Raw genomic sequence first — 6,644 nt, 5'->3', positions numbered from 1 at the left:
TCCCTATGTTGCCTAGACTGGTCTAGAACTTCTGGGCTAAAGAGATCTGTCTACCTTGGCCTCCCAAAGTGCTGGAATTACAGGTCACCACACCTGGCCATTATTTTTAAAACAATAAATAAATGCCTTGATTCAGGGTTTAAATCAAGTCTTAAGCCAAATTCAATGTGAATTCACATGGGGAAAAAATCACTAGCCTCTAACAGAAAATTAATATTTCCTTTGATTGTAAATGCTGGCAACAAACACAGTAGCAGAAGTACCCGGGACCATGCTGCCAATAGAAATTGCATTATTGTAAACAATCTTCTAAAAAACCTTAAGTTCAAGGGTCATGTGCAGGTTCATGATATAGGTAAACTTGTGCTATGGGGGTTTGTTGTACAGATTATTTTGTTGCCTGGGTATTAATCCTAGTATCCACTAGTTATTTTTCCTGATCCTCTCACTCCTTCCACCCTCTGATAGGCCCCAATGTGTGTTGTTCCCCTCTGTGTCCATGTGTTCTCATCATTTAGCTCCCACTTATAAGTCATAACATGCAGTATTTGGTTTTCTGTTCCTGCATTAGTTTATGAAAGATGATGGCTTCTACCTTCACCCATGTTCCTGCAAAGGACATGAGCTCATTGATTTTTATGGCTGCATAGTATTCCATGGTGTATATGTACTACATTTTCTTTATCCAGTCTGTCACTAATGGGCATTTAGGTTGATTCCATGTCTTTGCTATTGTGAATAGTACTGCAGTGAAATACATGTGCATGTATCTTTATAATAGAACAATTTATATTCCTTTGAATATATACCCAGTAATGGGATTGCTGGGTCAAATGGTATCTGTTTTTAGGTCTTGGAGAAATTGTCACACTGCCTTCACAATGGTTGAACTAATTTGCACTCCCATCAACAGTATAAGAGTTCCTTTTTCTCGGCAACCTTGCCAGCATCTGTTATTTTTTGACTTTAATAATAGCCATTCTGACTGGTGTGAGTTGGTATCTCATTGTGGTTTTGATTTGCAATTCTCTAATGATCAATGATGTTGAGCCTTTTTTTCACACAATTGTTGGCTGCATGAATGTGTTCTTTTGAGAAATGTCTGTTCATATCCTCTGCCCACTTTTTGATGGAGTTTCTTTTTTTTTTTGTAAGTTTAGGTTACTTACAGATGCTGGATATCAGACCTTTATCAGATGCATAGCTTGCAAAAGTTTTCTCCCATTCTGTAGGTTGTCTATTTACTCTGCTTATAGTTTCCCTTTCTGTGCAGAAACTCTTTAGTTTAATTAGATCTCATTTGTCAATTTTTGCTTTGTTCCAATAGCTTTTGGTGTCTTCATCATGAAATCTTTACCTATTCCTATGTCCTGAATGGTATTGCCTAGGACATCTTCCAGGGTTTTTATAGTTTTGGATTTTATATTTAAGTCTTTAATGAATCTTGAGTCAATTTTTTGTATATGGTGTAAGGAAGGGGTCCAGTTTCAGTTTTCTACATATGACTAGCCAGCTGCAGCACCGTTTATGAAATAGGGAGTCCTTTCCCCATTGCTTGATGTTGTCGGGTTTGTCAAAGATCAGATAGTTGTAGGTGTACAGCCTTATTTCTGGGTTCTTTATTCTGGGAGAATTCTGTTTGGGTGTGCTGGTTATGTGAGACAGCGGGCAGCACAGCACAACACATGCTATAACAGAAGATGTTTTTAGTATTTACAGACCCCAGAGAGGAGGGCAGCAGGCCTCTCTGGGCCAATGGGAAGGGGAGCCAGCCGGGAACTACACACTCAACCAGAGGGTGGGGAGTGGGTCAGTGAGAGGAATCTGAGGCTGGAGCCTTTGTTGGGATCCAGGGCATTCCTGAGGCAGGTTTCCAAGGGGGTGTTCTAATTGGTGGGCTTAGAGCAAGCAGACATGATTTACGTGGGGTCACCCTGCAGCTGAGAGGTGGTTGCCGTGGTCATCTGCACGTGCTGTGAGGTCTATGGGGAGAGTCAAGTAGGTTGTGTCCCACTGTCCCATAGGGAGGTGCTCACCAACAGGTGGTTGCATAAGGCAGACATCTGGATCAACTGCACTGAGGAAGTGGGAAGAGAACTGGAAACTGTCAAGAGTGATAACCCTGCTGCAGTGTGAGAAAGTTCAGCTTATATTTACAATGGATATGGAGGCAACCAGAAATGAGGAGAATTCACTAGAGAGGTGTTGGATGGCGAGGAGCTGGGCTGAGGGGGGCTTACAGGCTGTGGTGTAATGAAGCATCACAAAGGACTCAGGACCCAGATGTTGAAGATGGCAGAGACTGAAGGAGTCTGACTCCTCTGCCCCACCCCTGAATCATTGTTTGGAGGAGATGCCTAACGAAGGAGAATACTTGTTTGGGAATTATACGAATGAGAAATAAACTTATATTGCATAAAGGCACTGCTGTTTAGGAGTTGTTATGGCCATTAGCCTATCCTGACACAGCCTGTATGGACTGATGATATGGCAGAAAAGAATATCTAACACAAACGGATTTTAGGTTTTAAAATTCTGTTCTAAATTTGCAACACCCTGGGAGATAACTTTGCCTGGTCTATCATGAAGGTCTATAAAACAAACTGTAGTCACTGCTATGTAACAGAGATCACAGTGGGATGATTCTAAATCATTTCCAAATTGTAGAAGCAGGGAGAAATGAAATACAGAGGCTTTATGTTCAAGCTTAATTTACTTCATTACGCAAAGATGAGACTTTAATTACGTTGTTTCCTTGGAAGAAAATTAAGTTATATAAAGAACCTACTTTTTCACAATAGCATAAATTTAAGAAACACCACATAAAGAGACAGACAAAAAAGATTTTTTATCAGACCAAAAGTGTCATCTTAATGCTCAATCCTGTATTAGAAGTGCAGAGACAGTTTTATCAAGTATTTTTAAAGAATCTTTCAAGAGAGCTTACTTGATTACTTATTTTCATATTTCTTCTTAGAGTAAGGAGACTGTTTTTTTTTTTGTTTTTTGTTTTTTCTGAGACAGAGTCTCGCTCTGTCACCAGGCTGGAGTGCAATGGCGTGATCTCGGCTCACTGCAGCCTCTGCCTCCCAGGTTCAAGTGATTCTCCTGCCTCAGCCTCCCGAGTAGCTGGGACTACAGGCACACCTACCATGCCCAGCTAATTTTTGTATTTGTAGTAGATAGAGTTTCACCATGTTGGCCAGAATGGTCTTGGTCTCTTGACCTCATGATCTGACTGCTCAGCCTCCCAAAGTGCTGGGATTACAGGCATGAGCCACTGCACCTGGCCTAAGGAGACATTTTATTTGTATTTAGAAGTGTCTTAGATTAGCTTAACATTTGATGCGTTAATTTTAATCTTCCCTCTTTTTAATTAAAATATGCCTTTTCCCTATCATACTTTATCAATTCTATATCTCTCCCCTATAATGAATAAGCTCACTGAAACCTATCACTCCCTATTTATAGACTTTTCAAAGCAGGAAACAAATTTCCTGAAAGAACACATCTAAAACCTACAAAGATCATAAATTACATTTTTTATTGTATGTAATGGATCTTTTAGAATAACATATAAAAATCAATGAATAGTGTGAAATTAGAACAAAATTCTTTTAAAAAATTGCTGCTTATAAGCTGTCCTACGTTATGTTATTCTCAATCTTTCCTATACAGTTCAAAGTTTTAGTTTCTAATCTTATTGTATAACTTTCTATTTCCTTTGTGAAAATTGATCTTACAAAGAAGGGTTTCAACTAAGCATTCCCTTGAAAAATACTTGGATAAAATGTGTTTCCTTTTTAGTGTTCTAAGCTGTTCATAATAACTTTGAGTAATGTGCTGCAGGAAAAACTTGGAAAACGAAATAATCGGGCACAATGTTGTTCCATGTCATTTTCTGGAAATTATGCGCACTCTGCCTTTCATTCTTAAAAAAAATTTAGAGATTACAGATAACTTATTCAAATGAGTACGATACATGATCTTTATGATGTGAAAGTCAAAATTAAAAATAGAGACAAACCTCTAAATTTAACATTTTATTTTGGAAATGAAAAATTCCAGTTTGGGGCATACACACAGACTACGTGGTCTTCAGCACGTCTGAAGAACCAAGAGCACTTTGGGAGTGTTATTAGAAAAAGAATTGCTGGCAAGCTCTGATTGGTGTCTGAGTTCATTTAGTGCTGCTATAAAGGGATACCAGAGGCTGAATAGTTTATGGAAAAAGGTTTATTTGGTACATAGTTCTGTAATCTGTACAAGAAATATGGCACTGGTATCTGCTCGACTTCTGGTGAGGCCTCAGGCTGCATCCACTCATGGCAAAAGGGAGCTGCTGTGTGTAGAGGTCAAAGGGTAAGAGGAAGCAAGAGAGAGGGGAGGTGCCAGGCTCTGTTTCACAAGGGGTCTGATAGTATGAGAACTCACTCCCTGAACCCCAGAAAGGTCATTAACCTATTCATGAGGGATCTGCCCTGCTGATCTAAACACTTCTCATTAGGTTCCACCTTGGGCATTGGGGATCCAGTTTGAACATAAAGTTTGGAGTGGACAAATATCTAAACCACAGCAGTGAGTAGTAGTCTTGGAGTCATGGCAGATTGTTTTAGCAGCTAATAGGTAAAACTGGCCTTGGGGTTGTAGCAGACTGAGCAGCCAGCCTCATAGAAAACTTAATTCCTGGGGCAGGTGATATATCCCCCAAGTGCTTTTTCCCCCAGCCACTCAACTCTGATTTAGTCGGATATGACAAGAATGACTCAATTCATATAATCCACTTTCATAATGAAGACAAACTGAGATGGGACATAGAGCGTGGGTGATTCAAATACTAACCTTTAAATTTGTTATCTTATTTTTCTGTTTCAACTTTTATCTTAGAGTTGGGGTACATGTGCAGGTTTGTTCCAAAGGTATATCGCGTGATGCTGAAATTTGGGATATGACTGAACCTATCATCCAGTGAGCATAGTACCAAATAGGTCGTTTTCAACCCTTGCCCCCCTTTTTCTCCCCATTCTGGTAGTTCCCAGTGTCAATTTTACCAACTTTATGTGTACCCAGTGTTTAGCTCCCACTTATAAGTGGGATTATGTAATTTGTTTTCCATTTCTACATAGTTCACTTAGGATAATGGACTACAGCCGCATCCATGTGGCTGCAAAGGACATGATTTTTTTCTTTATGACAGCATAGTACTCCATGGTGTACATATGCCGCATTTTCTTTATTCAGTCCACTGTTGATGGGCCCCTAGGCTGATTTCATGTCTTTGCTATTCTGAATAGTGCTGCAGTAAACATGCAAGTGCATGTCTTCTTGGTAGAATTTGTTTTCTTTTGAATATATATCCAGTAATGGGGTTGCTGGGTCAAATGGTAGTTCTCTTTTAAGTTCTTTGAGGAATCTCCAAACTGCTTTCCACAGTGGCTGGACTAATTTATATTCCAACAGTGTATGAGTGTTCCCTTTCCTCCACAGCCTCATCAACATCTGCTATTTTTTGGCTTTTTAGCAACAGCCATTCTGACTGGTGTGGGTTGGTATCTCACTGTGGTTTTGATTTGCATTTTTCTGACAATTTGTGCTGATGAGCATTTCTTCATGTTTGTTGGCTGCTTGTATGTCGCCTTTTGAAAAGTGTCTGCTCATGTCCTTTGACCACTTTTTAATGGGGTTTTGTTTTTTGCTTATTGATTTAAGTTTCTTATAGATTCTTGATGCTAGACCTTTGTTGAATGAATAATTTGTTAATATTTTCTCCCATTTTGTGGATTATCTGTTTAATTCCTTGATAATTTCTCTTGCTGTGCAGAAACTCTTTTGTTATTAGGTCCCAATTATCAATTTTTGTTTTTGTTGCAATTGCTTTTGAGGACTTAGCCATAAATTCTTTCCTAAGGCCAATATTGAGAAGGGTATTTCCTAGATTTTTCTTCTAGGATTTTTAGTTCTAGGTATTACATTTAAATCTTGAGTTAATTTTTCTGTGTGGTGATAGGAAGGGGTCCAGTTTTATTCTTCTGCATATGGCTAGCCATTTATCCCAGAACAATTTACTGAATAAAGAGCCGTTTCCCCCTTGCTTATTTTTTTCCAGTTTGCCGAAGATCAGGTGTTGTAAGTGTGCAGCTTTATTTCCGGGTTCTCTATTCTGTTTCATTCATCTATGTGTCTGTTTTTATACCAGTGCCATGTTTCGGCTTCTGTAGCTGTATTAGTCCATTTTCACACTGCTTTAAATTACCAAAGACTGGATAACTTTTTTTTTTTAAGGAGGCTTAATTGGCTCACAGTTCTACATGGCTGGGGAGGCCTTAGGAAAGTTAAAATCATGGCGGAAGGTGAAGGAGGGAAGAATACCTTCTTCACAAGGTGTCAGGAGAGAGGAGAGAGTGTACGGAGGAGGAACTATCAAACACTTATAAAACCATCAGATCTCATGAGAACTCACTCATCATGAGAATAGCATGAGGGAACCACTCCCATGATCCAATCACCTCCCACCAGGTCCCGCCCTTGACACATGGGAATTGGGATGACAATTTGACATGAGATTTTGGTGGGGACACAGCCAAACCATATCAGTAGCCTTATAGTATAGTTTGAAGTCAGGTAATGTGATGCCTCTGGCTTTG

The sequence above is a fragment of the Cebus imitator genome, unplaced genomic scaffold (assembly GCF_001604975.1).
Source record: "Cebus imitator isolate Cc_AM_T3 unplaced genomic scaffold, Cebus_imitator-1.0 Scaffold31, whole genome shotgun sequence".
Taxonomy (NCBI): Eukaryota; Metazoa; Chordata; class Mammalia; order Primates; family Cebidae; genus Cebus; species Cebus imitator.
Note: the sequence above shows the minus strand (reverse complement) of the source record.